The 16,284-nt window shown below is 37.8% G+C and overlaps 1 long non-coding RNA gene across 1 annotated transcript in view; it reads right to left on the bottom strand.

Moving 5' to 3' along the window:
• The window catches only part of LOC123379150, a 228,536-nt gene that overhangs the window by 42,546 nt on the left and 169,706 nt on the right, over positions 1–16,284 (bottom strand). Inside the window, exon 5 of the long non-coding RNA XR_006583206.1 lies at positions 8,845–8,980. This is a non-coding gene — a long non-coding RNA (uncharacterized LOC123379150). The remainder of the gene's footprint in view (positions 1–8,844; positions 8,981–16,284) is intronic.

Below are 16,284 nucleotides of genomic sequence, written 5' to 3'. Positions count from 1 at the left end.
ATAATAATAATAATTACAGCCATCTGACAACTGCTCTATGCTCTGTGTTATAGATGGTATCACATACATCAGTCAACAATTGTTCCTTTTGACTACAAAGTCCGCACTAAAAGCATGATGACACCTTCCATCTTTACACCCAAATATCTTTCCACGTCTCTGTCAGTATACTACTCATATCCCTCCTGTGCCAAATACATGGGGAGACTGGCCATTCTCTAGAAGACTTGCCCTTTCCTACGTTGTCACTTGCCTAATATGCCTTTGCATTTGTTGTCCTTCAAACTTGAACTGTCCTACCTACCCATGTCTATCTATTTGTTCCTCAAGAGTGTGTTCAAATGCCACCTCTTCTAAGATGGCTCCCTCAATCTCTTCCCTCCCCTCCCACCCCACCGTAAACATCTGTCCTTTTCCTGCCTTTCAGTAGCCCTTTGCACTTCAACTATAAATCTTAGTATGTTCAACTTTGTAGTCCTTTCAGACATAACTTCTTGAAGTCAGGGATCTCTTCTGAAAGTTAGCATCCCAAAAAGAGACTGTTGACTACCATGCCTTGCATATGTTAGGTACTCCAAAACTCCTGAAATGAATTTAAAAGCTGATCGTGAACACATTCTTGGTAGCATGCCTATGAGAGGCAAGTTCTGGTTTACATTCTAGGGGCTAACAGAATGTGCTTTGTGAAATGGTTCTAGAATAATCTGGAAGCACCACCATTTCATCTTAGAAAATGCCCAAAATAGTACCTTACCCTTCAGAAATTTCATGTCGACTGCCATAAAAATATATGAAATAACATGAAGTGAAGATAGTGTGCCTTCTGCTGAATTTAAATTTGTGACTTAAGTTAAAGGAAGAAATGCTGGAATGAAGCATTTGTGAATTCTAAATAAATCAGTAAAAAGAGGACAGACAGAAGACTTTCATATTCTCAAACATTTCCAGGAAAAGTGGTAAATTAAACAGGTAAAGAGAAGACTGAGGAAGACTTATTCATAACCCTCAATCTACCCACACTACTAATCAGATTAAAGGGCTGCAGGCTAGGGGTGCCTGGGTGACTCAGTCTGTTGAGCGTCCAACTTCAGCTCAGGTCATGATCTCATGGTCTGTGAGTTGGAGCCCCGCTTTGGGCTGTGTGCTGAGAGCTCAGAGCCTGGAGCCTGCTTCAGATTCTGTGTCTCCCTCTGTCTCTCTGTCCCTCCCCCACTCATGCTCTGTCTCTGTCTCTCTCTCTCTTTCTCTCTCTCAAAAAAAAAAAAAGAATAAATGTTAAAAAAAAACGTAAAGGGCTTCAGGCTATTGTGGCAAAAACACACAACTATTCATTGGGATTTACAGCAGAGCCAGTCAGTAATCAAGAGGTTGACAAAGTTGTGTGAGTGTGTGTTTGGGGTGAGGAGTGTCAGGATAGAGGGGAAGAGAATGATAGACTTCAATTAAAGAATTGTTCAATTCAAAATGAAGCATAAATGATGTTTAGAATCTATATTAATGTAATCTGGCATGTAGGTGACTACTCAATTCCAGTCAAAATAATTGACTTGATTAATGTTTTAAGTATTTTCTTCTATCAAATCTCTTCTTTTTTCTTTCTTTCAAAGGAGCCAGCATATTTTAAAGGGAACATCTCTCATCTTTGATATGACAAATCAATAAGAGAAGAAAGCTGAAAACAGGGATCCTAAAGATTCATACACTGAAAAATTCAGCGTTGCATATCATTTGACAATATTACTATCCTGCCTTTTATAATATCCCTTCCCCCATGATGTTCAAAGCCCTTAACAACCTCATTAAAGTACTTGTGTCAGGTTACAGCTCAAAAGAGGTACAACTCAGAAGTACAGAGTAAAGCCAAGTTTTAAATCTATGAAGGAGAATAAAATGGAATTCTCATCTTAATTCTAGATACTACTAGTTAGAATACATACACCACATGCAGACAACATAAGGGTAGTAATTAACAGCATGGACTCTAGAATCAGAATCTGAAATTTGAACTGGGCTCCTCCACTTAATAGTTATGCGGTCTGCAACTTACTTAACCTCCCTCTGCCTCAGTTTCCTCATCTGTAAATAGGAAATAATACATACCTCAATTTTTATGATGATTAAATATTTGAAGTATTTGTAAGTATTTGAGAAAGCCTAAAAGAGTGCATATGCTAAGCATTATGTAAAGGTCTACTAAATAAATTTACATGGCAGTGAAACATCAAAAAAGTTAAAGAGCACAAGGAGTTCATACTAAAATCAAGAAAATAGTTCCATCTATGGTAAACATTATTTTGATTTGTTCAGGGCTAAGCAGTTCCTGAGGAGTGGGAATTTCAGTGCTAAAATCCAGAATCCAGGACTTTCAGTGAAAACCTAGATTTGTTGTTCGCCCAAAAGGGACTCAAGAGGGTAACAGGAATAGATTTCATTTTTAAAAAGTTTCTATCATGTACTAGTCAGTGCATAATTAGTCAGTATTACAGCATTTAGTCTTTCCAACAACCCTGCAAGTAAGGTAATTTTATTTTCACTGTTTAAAAAAAGTTCAGCTATAGACCAATAAATTAATTTTCCCAAGGACGTACAGTATTAGGAGGTACTATCACAGATGGACCCCAATCTGGCTGAATTCAAAGCCTATGTTTTCCAATGTTTTTGTCTACTCTGATAGCCTCCTCTAGAAAGGAGTGGTTTCACAACCCAACCAGCTAAGGACCATTTGAGAACAGACCTGGAGTAGTGAGTTAATCAAAATGGACCCTTAACACTCAAAGGCTATGTGTCTGGCCACTTTGTCCCTGACTTTCCAGACAGTATGGTCCCTTCCTGGGGGACTTTGATAAAGCCACTTGTCAATGCCATAGCTGTACATATAGTAAGTAAGGAGTCGCGCCCCTGCCTTTTTGTTGGAACTTAATAAAAACATCAGAGGAAGTTCTATTGCTTACCACTCTCTTTACTCTTTATTAACAGTAATTCCCTTTGAAAAATGCAGCCTTGCTTTTAGCATAAAATTTTGAAATTTATCCATCCTTTTCATATTTTTCCTCCATCCTTGCTATTATTTTGCTAGTACAACTGGAATAAAATAAACACAGCCAGATTCATTTTAATTTATTTTCTTTGAAACTTCTTTTTGTTTTAGGACTCTTTCACTTCATAACATATTAGCAATGGGATAATTATACACCTGGGAGAGGGTCTCACCCAACAACATCATTCTCAGAACAGGGAAGTGTAGCTCTGTCTCCATTTAGAGAAGCCACTGAAGCCACCCCAATCATTCCTAACTTCTAGACCACAGATGTAAGTGTGTGGATGGTGTGAATGCCATAGTTTGAACAAAGAGTAAAACAAATAACCCACACACTCTCTCTATTTGGGGAACCTGTTCTTAATTGATTTGAAATACCCAAGAACACATTATACTGTCTTCATCTTTCCATGCAAAAGAGGATAAAAAAAATGATCAAGGGTAGCTTTACTTATGGAAGCCTCTAATAATAACTCTGATGTTAATTAAAAACTCTCTTGCTACTGTCAGAAATCTACTCCTTAAAGTGAAGGTTTTATTTATTCTAGCTGAGTAGCTGAAAAATATTTCTACATCCTTCCTTGCTGGTAAGTGCATGGGTTATGTTTTACAGTAAATGCTCACTCTGCCTTTTCTAGAAATAGCTGCGGCCCATACTCTGTCATGTTTCCACTCCTTTCCCTTTCCTAATCATACTGACCAAATTCAGAATATAAGACACTAGGCAGCATATTCATTGCCCAAGCAGATTCTCAGAATTTTCAAATAAAAAATATACAGAGGATGCCGTGTTGGTAGCTCCATCTTTGAAAATAAGCCCTTCTGCACCCCTGAGTCCTTGTCTTCAAAATGAGGCTTATGAACATTTTGCTTATGGGAAATCATGTTTGTTACAAAATAAAGGAGTGTCACCTCTAAACCAAGATAATTGTGTAAAGGCAATAGACTTTTTGTTGCTTGGGTTTTTCATTTTATTTAATGGAGTAATTTTCTTTGGGTGGGTCCAACCAAATTCAGGTCTTTATCATTTACAGTTCCTGAAGAAATTTTCTTAACATACATAGTGACAACATAAGTTTTAGTTGAGAATGACAGAATGTGCAAAATGGAATGAACTCATTAAATGAGGGTAAGAGTAATAGACTCCATTTTTTAAAAAATTTCTGTCATGTACTAGTCAGTGCATAACTAGTCAGTATTACATTATTTAGTCCTTCCAACAATGCTGCAAGTAAGGTAATTTTATTTTCACTGTTTGGAAAAGAAAACTCAGCTATAGACCAATAAAGTAATTTGCCCAAGGAAGTACAGCCTTAGGAGGTATGATCCGAGATGGACCCCCAATCTTCCTGAATTCAAAGCCTAGGTTTACCAATGTTTTGTTCTACTCTGATAGCCTCTGTTGTGTTCTGATGGATATATACAGATGTACATGTATGTATATATAAATATATATGTGTATATATATTTATACATGTATCTATATACATTTATAATACATAATATATATTTATATGATACACAAATGCATGTTTTATACATAATGCATACATATAACATGCATTTATATATATATACACACACACACACAGCACACACAACACACATACATACATATATACATACATACATACACACAGAGCATTCCCACATTACAGATAACTAGTATGATGGTAGTGCTAGAGCTAAGCATCACTAAGGTGCTGGCGAAATCTTTGTTCTTCTGTTTCCACTGCTGTGACACACATAATAAATGGTAATATTGGTATAGCATACTGGGAAAAGCAGGTCATTTTCTCAATCTCCCGGTTTATCTCCCTTGAAATGATAATTTTCTCATATCAGGACACTTATGATAATTTCAGAGAATTTTCTCTCTCTTTGCACTGGCTCAGAGTATACAGTTTAAACAGTTTCCGTCAACTATTTTCACATAGCTCATTCCACTGGTGTCTCTAATTTGTCACAAATTCCTACACATCTTCTTGAGGAAGACCAGTACTGTAGCTACTCTCCCTTTTTCCATTTTGCTACAGATGGACATGCTGCTTTGCACCTGATCTGCAAACATAGCAGTTCATTCACACCACAGGCCTTTGTCCAAGCTATGCCCTTTGGTAGCATTGTGCTCCCTTCTCTTTGAATGACCGGCTCCTTGCAGTCAGAGCTTGCCTTAAATCTGATTGGTACTCCTTAATCACTAAATCTAAAACAACAATCCAGACACCCTGTAATGTTAGCCCAGTTTACTCCCAGCTGGTATTATGCTTATTGTATTTGTTTACTGCCGATTTCCCTCCCCACTCCATGTAAGCACCATTAGAACAAGTTTGCGCATCTTGATCTCAAGTGTTCCCTGGAACCTAGAACAGTGATGGCATTTAGTCAACATTCAAATACTTCCTGAATAAATAAATGTTAAATAAACTGTTCTCCTGCAACTGTTTCCTACCTGGGAATTATTTCTTTTTAAATTCCAATTTTAATAACAAGAGACCAAGTTTCCAGGGAAGTTCATTCGAATATAACTGTCTCACTGCACGGAACTTATTGATCATTTCTGAGACATGTTAATAATATCCTGAATTAATCAACAGGTCACTTTAAGTTTGTACTTTACTTCATGTTAATTTTTTATGTGAGGGTTATAAAAGCATTTTATAAATCACAAAGTCTTATGTAAAAATTCATTTTTTATCTATAGTCAGAGATGGGCACTGCCTATGCTTGTTTTCAAAGTACCCTTAGGTCTCCTCACCCAAATACATCCTAACAAGTATCTGTAATTCCCAGACTACTCATGACTTCAGGTTATGCTATAAAAGCGATTTGAAATCCAAATGTATAATAAAGTCCTATACAGATCTAAAACCAATTCCTAAGGTGAAAAATCACACTCAAATAAGTGAAAGTCTCTTACATTACCCATGAAGTATAGCATGCATATATGCCATTTCTCAGCAAATTTTACATCATTTTTTTCTTCCCCAGTATTATTAGAACAGAAAACTATTTCTTCACTGATATCAAATGAAGTCGTTAGCCATACTACAGGAAATTAACATATATTTAAATTTTAGAATCAAATCCAGCCCATTTGAACATATGGGCATTCATGGAATGGAAATAGAACTTGAGACTGACCAAGGAGAAATACATAAATATATATATCTACATACATATGTAAGATATAGACAGGTCTGCCATTTTGTTCATCCTGATCATCCACAAATGGAATAGAATGGATGCTATAGACTGAATTTCGTCCCCCCCCCCCAATTCATATGCTGAAGCTCCAATTCCTCATTGTGACTATTTTTGGAGATAGGGCTTTTAGGAGGAAATTAAGATTAAATGAGATCATAAGGGTGGACCCCTAACCCAACAGGATTGGTGGCTGTATAAAAAAGAGGGAGTTCTCTCTCTCTTCCCAACATGTGAAGAGACAGAGAGTTGGTGGCTATTGGCAAACTAGGAAGAGAGGCCTCACCAAAACCATACCATGCTGCACCCTGCTCTCTGACTTCCAGCTCCCAGGACTGTGAAATATAAATATGTTTGGTTGAATAAATAGACTGTTGGTTAAGCCTCCCAGTCTATGAGAGCTGACTGAGAGAATGGGGAACGCATTATAACTCATTATCTTCCTCTCTCTCATCTTTTTCGATCTTCAAACCCTCTGCTCATGCTTGATTTAAGTTAAATGTGCATATGATACAACTCTTCTGTAACACACTGAATCATAATTGATTAATGCTACCTTAAATGGGGGAATTGATCACATTTGTTAGCCAGATATCAAGCAAAGCCTGGGAGGAAGGAATATGCAAAAGCAAGGGAGAACAAAGTAAAAGTCCAGAAAAGTCAGGCACAAAGCTCCTCTGGAGGGAATTCTGAAATGTATGCTGGGGGGTGGATTGAGACTTGGGCTTTTAAAGGACAGCAGAAAGGTTGGGCACTAAGTTCTAGAAGTTTGGGAAGGAGATTAATAACGGAGATAAAATAAAGATATGTTGGTAGCAAAGATAACTTTCTCAATTTTGCCTCAAGCTATTCCTGCTTATAAATATAATAACTGTGAGAATTGCTCTGTGTGTTATTAATCTTATAGCTGATGGATAAACAACCCCACTTACCAGTTTCTCATATGCCCTTCTCTATTCATCGTCTTAGAGGATGAAAGGAGAAAATTCACTTTCAGAAATGAGAAAAGGAAAGATTATCTATTCTTATTTGCATCTATATAAAAATTTAAGGACACTTATAACACAAAGGTAGAGGAATCCTCTCCAAAGTAAAATGGCTTCTGTGATCTTCAGGATGGGAAAAGGAGCCACTTCATTTAAGCCTTAACAAAATAAGGAATTTTAAGTTAGGGACATTGGATGTTGAGGATTTGAGATAACTTTTAAGTGACTTTAATGGATTCTTTTTTTGAGACTCTGTCCTTTATGGTCTTTTCGAATTTTCAATTTCTTCCATCTTAACTGTCAAAATAGAAAGGGTGCTCTGCCCATTACAGTAATTAGTCGAAATGAGGAGAGAGCTGGGAAAGGAATTCAGAAGCCACAGAACAGTCAGTATTAATGCTGTTTGTGTTTCAAATATGAACAATAGACAGCGATATGCATTCCAAATGACTGAAACACCCAGACATTTGGTCAATAGCATTCTTTGACATCTATTGTGTGAGAAGCACCATGCTTGGCTGCTGTCTGAAGAAAAGAAAAGAAACACAAGACAGCCCTTATCTTCCAGCTTGCCAGGCTGCAGGTCTCAATAGACCAAGACACTCAGAAAACTGAAGCTATCTCCACAACAAGAGGCCATTTTGTCAGACCTGATGTCAGCCCTTCCGTTAAGGGCAGAAATTGTATCTCTGTTACAAATAAATGTAAAGGTGTGTTCCCTAAATTTAAAGAGAACAATTAACTTTAGGAGACTTTAATCATCATTTTTCTAAGGAAAATCTCAATTTTGTCTATTACATGATGTAGCTCAAGAAAAAAACATGGCCCATTATTAATAGTTCCTTAGCAACTTCTAGGGAAGTGATCGAGTAGAAGGATCTTAAACTTACCTTGTCCCATGGATACAACTAGACAACACCCACATCAGTGAAATAACCCAGAAAATGACCTAAGGACTGACAGAATAGATTCTCCACAGCCAAATGTAGAGAAGAGGTCACACTGAAAAGGGAAGGAAGGGCAGAGATGTGATGGGAGCTAAATGGACCTGCATGAGTGTTCACAAGAGGGAGGGATGCCATGGACCTGGGGAGGACCAGACCCCACACCAGGCATGCAGGCACGAGGAACCCACATGGGGTAAGCCAAACCCCATAACATTTGGCTTTAAAACCAGACGGGTGTAACAATCAGTAGAGCTTAACGCTTGGACCTTAAAAATCAGCAGGATCAGCTGGGTAGGGGGGTACTAGTAGGTTAGAGTCCACACCCTTAAAGAGACAGTACAACAAACAGCTCCACTAAGATACAACATAGAAGCAGCAGTTTGAAAATCGCCGGGGATACATAGGAAGGAGATTTACTTACTAATCTCAGAGCATGTGCTGGAGGGACAGAGATCTTTGGAAGAACTGTCCAAGAACCAAAGAATTTGAAGGTGTAATTTCTCCCTTCTGCCAACCAGCCTAGATACATGGACAGTGTGAACACTCTCTACCTAGCTTTTTAACAGGGCTCACCCCATCTCCACCTCCTCCTGCAGAAATGCCTCTTCCATCCATCCCTTGAGTTTTCCCAAGTGGCTATGGACCCTTCCTGCAGCAGACAAGCTCTGACCTTGCTGGCATCATGTGCTCTGCACCCATGTTCTCAGGCAGAATCACCTCCTCCAATATGCCCTTGGTCAGAGCCCATCCAAAGCAGTGTGAAAGCAGGTCCAAAAGGGGCGACTTCACTCCAAAGTGACTTCTGCCTGGGAAGAGAGGAAGAGCACCACACATAGCATTATAATTGTGACCCAAGTAGTGGGCTGGGGGCAGACATCAGGTGTGACTGCAGGCCCTGCCAACCAATGAAAGCTTCTCAGGGGACAAAACAGGAAAGTGCTCTGCAGTTTAGTACTACTACATTTCCAGCAAACACCTAGTATGACTCAACTCAAACCCCAAGATGACCCCAGACTGGCCCACTAACAACAAAGAGACCAAATCCTGCCCACAACAGGCATAGAGAACAATTGCAGATGACAAAATTGAAGGCAAAAGTGGCTCAACCACAATAGTAGGACACATGCAATATGCATAGGACATACTGATGAAGAGCCTGTTTCTGGTGAATGGGGGACACTGCATTGCAGGGCATTAGGGGACCTCTTCTTAAGACCACTACTTTCAAGAGCAAAAGACATAGCTGACTTTCCTAACACATAGAACCAGGCATAGAGAGTTAGACAAAATGAGACAGAAGAGTATATCCCAAATGAAAGGACAGGACAAAATCACAGCAAGAAACCTAAATGAAACAGAATAAGTAACATACCTGATAGAGAATTTAAAGTAATGGTCAAAGATACTCATTGGAATGGACAAGAGTGAAGGACTTCAGTGAGACTCTCAACAAAGGGATGGAAAACATGCACACACACACAAAAGAACAAAACAGAGATGAAGAATTCAATAACTGAAATTAAAAATACACTAGATGGAATAAATAGTTGACTAGAGGAAACATAAGAATAGATCAGAAAACTGAAGGACAGAGTAATAGAAACCAACCAGGGTGAACAGGAGAAAGAAAAATCAATAAAGAAAAATAGACTTAGGGAACGCAATGATACCAGCAAGTGTAATAACATTCATACTATAGGATCTTAGAAGAAGAAAGAGAAGAGTGGGCGGAAAGTGTACTGGAAGAAATAATAGCTGAAAGCTTCCTGAAACTGGGGAGGAAACAGAAATCCAAATCCAGCATGCATAAGAGAGCCCCCAACAAAATCAACCCAAGCAGGTCCACACCAAAACACACAATATTTAAAATGGAAAAAAATAGTGATAGAGAATTTTTAAAGCAGCAAGAGAAAAACAAACAGATACAAGGGAAACGCCATAAGGCTATCAGATTTTTCAACAGAAACTTTGCAGGTCAGAAAGGAATGGCATGATATATTCAAAATGCTGAAAGAAAATAACCTGCAACCAAGAATACTTTACACAGCAAGGCTATCATTCAAAATAGGAGAGATTAAGAGTTTCCAAGACAAACAAAAGTTAAAAGAATTTGTCATCACAAAATCAGTCCCACAAGAAATGTTAAAGGGGTCTCTGAGTCAAAAGGAAAGATCGCGGGTAGGAGTAAAAAAAGTAGGAAGCACAAAAGCAGTAAAATTAACTATATCTATAAAACAAGAGATTCACAACATAAAAGGATGCAAAGTATGACACCATATACACAAAATGTGGGGGAGGGGGTAGAGAATGGGTTCAAACTTAAGCAACCATCAAGTTAATATAGACTACTATATGCTAAAGATGTCACACATAAACCAAATGGAAACCATAAATAAAAAACAGCTATAGGTATGCAAAAAAATCAGGCACATCACTAAAGAAAGCCAGCAAAATGTGAGAGAAGAGAGCAAGAGAAGAAAGGAACAGGGAAGAACTTTAAACCATAAAACAAGTAACAAAATGGCAATAAGTACATATTTATCAATAATTATTTTGAATCTAAATGGACTAAACGCTCCAATCAAAAGACATAGGGTGAAAGAATGGATAAAAAGGAAGACCCATCTATATGCTACCTATGAGAGACCTACATGCAGATTGAAAGTGAAGGGATGGAAAACCATTTCCCATGCAAATGGAAGTGGAAAGTTAAGGTACCAATTTATATTAGACAAAATAGACTTTAAAACAAAGTCTATATCAAGAGATAAAGAAGGACACTTTATAATAATAAAGGGGACAATCCAACAAGAAGATATAATAATTGTGAATATTTAGACACCCAACAGGAAAGTACCCAAATACATAAAGCAACTAGAAACAAACATAAAGGAACTAATCAATAGTAATACGATAATAGTAGGGGACTTTAACACAACACTTACATCAATAGACAAATCATCCAAACAGAAAAATCAATAAGGAAACCGTGGATTTGAATGACACACTGGGCAAGATGGATCCAACAAATATACTGAAAACGTCCCATCCGAAAACATCAGAATTCACATTCTTTTCAAGTGTACATGGAACATTCTCCAGAATAGATCACATATCAGGCCACAAAAAATGTCTGAACAAATTGAAAAAGATCGATGGGCATTGAGGAGGGCACTTGTTGGGATGAGCACTGGGTGTTGTATTTAAGCAATGAACTATGGAAATCTACCCCTGAAACTAAGAGCACACTTTACACACTGTATGTTAGCCAATTTTACAATAAATTACATTAAAAGTAATAATAAAAATAAAGAAAGAAAGAAAAAGAAAAAGATCAAAGTCATACCATGCATCCTTTCTAACCAAAATGTTATAAAACAAGTAATCAACCACAAGAAAAAAAATCTAGAAAGACCACAAATAAATGGAGGTCAATTAACATGCTATTAAACAATGCATCAGTCAACCATTATATGGAGACAAATGAAAATATAAACACAACAGTTCAAAAATTTTTGGGATGCAGCAAAAGCAATTCTAAGAGGGAGGTTTATATCAATACAGGTCTGCCACAAGGGGCAAGAAAAATATCAAACAAGCAACCTAAGGTAACATCTAAAGGAGCTAGAAAAAGAACAAACAAAACCCCAAATCAGAGAAGAAAGGAAATAATAAACATTAAAGAAGATATAAACAAAATTTAAACTAAAAAAAAAGATGAATAAAACTAGAAGCTGGTTCTTTGAAAAGATCAACATCATTAATAAATCTCCAGCTAGACTCATAAAAGACAGAGATAGAGGACTCAAACAAATTCAGAAATGAAAGAGGAGAAATAAAAAACAACATAGAAATACAAAGGGCTATAAAATAATATTATGAAAAATTATAGGCCAACAAATTGGATAACCTAGGGGAAAAAATGCATAAATTCCTAGAAACATGTAGCATCCCAAAAGTGAAGCAGGAAAATGGAAAATTTGAACAGATCAATTACCAGTAATAAAATTGAATTAGTAATCAAAAAACTCCCAATAAACAGAAGTCAATGACCAGATAGCTTCACAGGTGAATTGTACTAAACATTTAAAGAAGAGTTAGTACCTACTCAAAATGCTTGAAAAAATAGAAAAGGAAGGAAAACTTCCAAATTCTTTCCATGAGACCAGCATTACCCTGATACCAAAGCCAGATAAAGACACAATAAAAAAAAAAAAGGAGAACTAGGGGCTCCTGGGTGGCTCAGTCGGTTGGGCGTCCAACTTCAGCTCAGGTCATGACCTCGCGGTCCGTGAGTTCGAGCCCCGCATCGGGCTCTGGGCTGACAGCTCAGAGCCTGGAACCTGTTTCGGATTCTGTGTCTCCCTCTCTCTCTGACCCTCCTCTGCTCATGCTCTGTCTCTCTCTGTCTCAAAAATAAATAAATGTTTAAAAAATGTTTTTTAAAAAAAGGAGAACGATAAGCCAGTATTTCTGATGAATATAGATGTAAAAATCTTCAACAAAATATTAGCAAACTTAATCCAAGTATACATTAAAAAAATCATTCATGACGATCAAGTGAGATTTATTTCCAGTATGCAAAGTGGTTCAACATTTTCAAATCAATCAACATGATACATCACATCAATAAGGATAAAAACCATATGATTTTATCATTTCAACACCTGCAGAAAAAAGCATTTGACAAACTACAACATACATTCATGATTAAATCTCTCAACAAATTAGGTTTAGAGGAAACATACCTCAACATAATAAAGGGATATATGAAAAACCTACAACAAATATCATACACAATGATGTATGGGAAGAGCTTTTCCCCTATGATCAGGAACAACACAAGGATATCTACTCTCACCACTTTTATTCTACATAATACCAGGATTCCTAGCCATAGCAATCAGACAAGAAACACAAGGCATCCAAATTGGTAAGATAAAACTTTCACTATTTGCAGATAACATGATACTATATATAGAAAACCCCTGGGGCGCCTGGGTGGCGCAGTCGGTTAAGCGTCCGACTTCAGCCAGGTCACAATCTCGCGGTCCGTGAGTTCGAGCCCCGCGTCAGGCTCTGGGCTGATGGCTCAGAGCCTGGAGCCTGTTTCCGATTCTGTGTCTCCCTCTCTCTCTGCCCCTCCCCCGTTCATGCTCTGTCTCTCTCTGTCCCAAAAAAAAAAAAAAAAACAAAAACCCTAAAGACCACACACACAAAAAAAACAACTACCAAAACTGATAAATGAATTCAGTAAAGTCACAGGATACAAAATCAATGTATAGAAATCTGTGGCATTTCTATTCACTAATAATGAAGAGGAGAAAGAGAAATTAAGAAAACAATCCCATTTACAATTGCACCAAAAACAATAGATACCTAGGAATAAACTTAACCAAGGAGGTAAAAGACCTGTACTCTGATATGAAACATTGTTGAAAGAAATTGAAGATGACACAAATGGAAAGATATTCCATGTTCATGGATTAGAAACACAAATATTGTTAAAATGCCTATACTACTCAAAGTAGGATTTAATGCAATCCCTATTGAAATACCAATAGCATTTTTCACAGAACTACAATAATCTTAAATTTGTATGGAACCACAGAAGACACTGAATAGTCAAAGCAATCTGGCAAAGAATGAAAACTGGAGGGATCACAACCTCAGATTTCAAAATATACTACAAATCTGCAGTAATCAAAACAGTGTGGTACTGGCACAAAAATAGACATAAATTGGGGCGCCTGGGTGGCTCAGTCAGTTAAGCATCTGACTTTGGCTCAGGTCATGATCTTGCAGTTTGTGAGTTCGAGCCCTGCATCTGGCTCTGTGCTAGAAGCTCAGAGCCTGGAGCCTGCTTCAGATTCTGTGTCTCCCTCTCTCTCTGCCCCTCCCCTGCTCTTTCTCTCTCTCTCTCTCAAAAATAAATAAACATTAAAAAAAATTTAAAAAGGGGGGGGTGCCTGGGTGGCTCAGTGGGTTAAGCGTCCGACTTCAGCTCAGGTCATGATCTCACAGTCCATGAGTTTGAGCCCTGCATCAGGCTCTGTGCTGACAGCCTGGAGCCTGCTTCAGATTCTGTGTGTCCCTCTCTCTCTGCCCCTCCCCTGCTCATGCTCTGTCTCTCTCTCTGTCTCAAAAATAAATAAAAACATAAAAAAAATAGTCAAAAAGATCAACACAACAGAACAGAGAGCCCAGAAATAAACCCACAATTATATATGGTCAGTTAATCTCCCACAAAGGAGGCAAGAATACGCAATGGGGAAAAGAAAGTCTCTTCAAAAATCATGCTGAGAAAACTGGATAGCTACACACAAAAAGATGAAACTGGACCACGTTCTTATACTATAAACAAAAATAAACAAAATGGATTAAGGACATAAATGTGAGACCTAAAGCCATACAAATCCTAGAAGAGACCACAGGGAGTAATTTCTCTGACAGCAGCTACAGCAACATTTTTCTAGGTATGTCTTCCGAGGCATGGGAAATAATGCAAAAATAAACTATTAGGACTAAATCAAAACAAAAAGCTTCTACACAGTGAGGGAAGCAATCAACAAAACTAAAAGACAACCTATGGCATTGGAGAAGATATTTGGAAATGGCATATCCAATAAAGGGTTAGTACCCAAAATATACAAAGACCTTATAGAATTGAACACACACACACACACACACACACACACACACACACACACACACACATAATAATCCAAGTAAAAAATGGGCAGAAGAGGGGAACGACCCGGGTGGTTCAGTGGGTTAAGTGTCCAACTCTTGGTTTCAGCTCAGGTCATGATCTCATGGTTTGTGAGTTTGAGCCCTGCATCAGGCTCTATGCTGACAGTACAGAGCCTGCTTGGGATTCTCTCTCTCCCTTTCTATCTCTCAAAAATAAATAAATAAACTTTAAAAAAAAAAATGGGCAGAAGACATGAAGAGACATTTCTCCGAAGGAGACATACACATAGCCAACAGACACATGAAATGATGCTCCACATCATTCATAAGGGAAATGCAAATCAAAACCAGAGGAGATATCACCCCACTCCTTCCAGAATGACTAAAATCAAGAAATAAGTGTTGGTGAAGATGTGAAGGAAGAGGGAACCCTTGTGTACTGTTGGTGGGAATGCAAACTGGGGCAGCCATTGTGGAAAACAGTATGGAGTTTCCTCAAAAAATTAAAAATAAAAGTACCCTATGATCCAGTAATAACACTACTGGATATTTACCCAAAGAATATGAAAACACTGGGGTGCCTGGGTGGCTCAGTCAGTTAAGCATCTGACTTTGGCTCAGGTCATGATCTCACAGTTCATGAATTCAAGCCCCGCATCGGGCTCTGTGCTGACATCCCAGAGCCTAGAGCCAGCTTTGGATTCTGTGTCTCCATCTCTCTCTCTCTGCCCCTCCCCCACTCGTGCTCTATCTCTCTCTGTCTCTCAAAAGTAAATATTTTTAAAAAACTTTAAAAAGAATGTGAAAACACTAATTTGAAAGGATATATGCACCCCTATGTTTGTTGCAGCATTATTTACAATAGCCAAATTATGGAAACAACCCAAATGTCTATCGAAAGATGAATGGATAAAGAAGATGTGGTATATGTACAAAATGGAATATTGGCCATAATAAAGAATTAAATCTTGACATTAGCAACAACACAGATGGATCTATAGAGCATAATATAAATAAATTAGTTAGAGAAAGACATATACCATATGATTTCACTCACATGTAGAACTTAAGAAAGAAAACAAATGAACACAGAGAAAAAGAGACAAACCAAAAAACAGACTATTAACTATAAAGAACACACTGATGGTTATCAGAGGGGAGGTGGATTGGGTGACGGGTGAAATAGATAAAGGGGATTAGGAGTATAGTTGTCATGGTGAACACGGAGTAATGTATGAAATTTGTTGAATCACCATGTTGTACACCTGAAACATATATAACACTATATGTTAGCTATACTGGAATTAAAAGAAAATAAAGAAGAATCCATCTGTCCCCAGTAGAGGTACACCAAAGAAAAAACAAGAGAAAAAAAAAAGAGTCTCTTAGTGCCTTAACTGGTCATTTCCACAGATCC

The sequence above is a fragment of the Felis catus genome, chromosome C1, assembly GCF_018350175.1.
Source record: "Felis catus isolate Fca126 chromosome C1, F.catus_Fca126_mat1.0, whole genome shotgun sequence".
Taxonomy (NCBI): Eukaryota; Metazoa; Chordata; class Mammalia; order Carnivora; family Felidae; genus Felis; species Felis catus.
Note: the sequence above shows the minus strand (reverse complement) of the source record. Positions and strands in the feature narration are given on the sequence as shown.